General features: G+C 35.7%; 1 protein-coding gene across 4 annotated transcripts in view; it reads right to left on the bottom strand.

Moving 5' to 3' along the window:
* LOC106457803 (microtubule-actin cross-linking factor 1-like) overlaps positions 1–1,742 on the bottom strand; it is a 248,974-nt gene that overhangs the window by 231,076 nt on the left and 16,156 nt on the right. The window lies entirely within an intron of this gene.

Raw genomic sequence — 1,742 nt, 5'->3', positions numbered from 1 at the left:
TACTTATATATATATATATATATATATATATATATATATATATGTGCATGTTGCAGATTTATTATCTTATTCACCAAGGGTAAAATTGAAAAGAGAATCTGTGACGTAATAGCCTAATTCATTCATTGATTGGTTGTACCCACTGCTGTGTACTGCATTTTCGTCTATTCAAGGTTCATCAGCACAGCTTGGGTCAGCAAACCAAAAAAAAAATACAGTTAGGCTTCTTATAACGACTCAAAAATTCCATAAATATATTATACAGTCAACCCTTGTTAGTTATGCTGTATGCTTTAACAACAATCACTATTCGTATTAGAAATTAACACGTTTTGTTTTTATATGGAAGAACATCAATTTCCTCCCGACTGAACATAGGTGTGGTGGAATGTTAATTTGGCAAACATTTATTCAGCCCATTTAGGTTTTAACTACTGTAAGTATATTATTTCGATTGAATTTGACGATCGGTTGAAACCAGACAGCCTAAGTTTCCCGAAACTTCCAGGAGTCTTCTTGAACTGCATAACACCTCCCCGCCTCCCGAAAATGACTGAAAGCCTATCGGAGATAAAGGACTAAGTATGCTGTCCCTTTAAGCCTTGGTGTGTTTGCAAACTGAACGATTTCAAATGGCTTATGCATACACAATTAAGTATGTACTAAACAAGACTGGTCGGTTGGTGGAAACAAGATAGCTGAAGTTGGTGGATTAGTCACCTGTCCATGAAGCATATAAGGTTATCACGATAATAGTGGTTTCGAAGGCTTGGATCTCAAAAACTGTCTTCCTGAAATCGTTTTCATAAACTTGGGCTATAGTATAACGGAATATCGTTATACTGTAAGTAGAAGTCCCAAGTATAAAACAAGGACTTTAATTCCAACTCCTCATCTAAATACAATACTTAAATTGACTACACACCTAATATAAATGACATTTTGCCACGACCCTCTTTTTTTTTCGTTATCATTACACATTCTAAGAATATATCAGTGAAAGCAAAGACGTCACCCTATCTGCCATATCCATTGCCGACGAGGCCTTTCGCTCAATAATGGTGCGAACTACATTAATTAAGCGAATCGTAATTATTATCAATTTTATTTACGTCATTTACAGCTCAATTTTTTGAGTAAGGATTAATTTACACCATATTATTTATTTATTATTTTTATTTGAAGTAACTTTACTGTCATTAAAAAGAAGTGGTGAAATAGCAACCTAGCCTTCTGTTCTTGAGTGGATCAAGCAACCACATCAACGGGAGAAATTTACATTGTTTGTGTTGAATTTCGCGCAAAGCTACACGAGGGCTATCTGCGCTAGCCGTCCCTAATTTAGCGGTGAAAGACTAGAGGGAAGGCAGGTAGTCAACACCACCCACTGCCAACTCTTGGGCTACTCTTTTACCAACGAATAGTGAGATTGACCGTCACATTATAACGCCCCCACGGCTGAAAGGGCGAGCATGTTTGGTGGGACGATAATTCGAACCCACGAACCTCAAATTGCTAATCAAGCGCCCTGACCATGTCGGACCTACATTAGTAATTATAAGAATATCTTATAATACGTAATCTTATAAATTGTAATTATTATAAATTTTATTCATGTTATTTTGATAAAAGAGTTAGCACAAAGGATCAAATATAAAGTTTAATAGACTTAAAATAAGAGCCAAAACTCGAGCGCTTTCGAATAGTTGACTATTCTTCTTCAGGATAACATAGTCAACTAT

The sequence above is a fragment of the Limulus polyphemus genome, unplaced genomic scaffold, assembly GCF_000517525.1.
Source record: "Limulus polyphemus unplaced genomic scaffold, Limulus_polyphemus-2.1.2 Scaffold375, whole genome shotgun sequence".
NCBI lineage: Eukaryota > Metazoa > Arthropoda > Merostomata > Xiphosura > Limulidae > Limulus > Limulus polyphemus.
The sequence above is the reverse complement of the archived record's forward strand: the minus strand, read 5'-3'. Positions and strand labels throughout refer to the sequence as shown.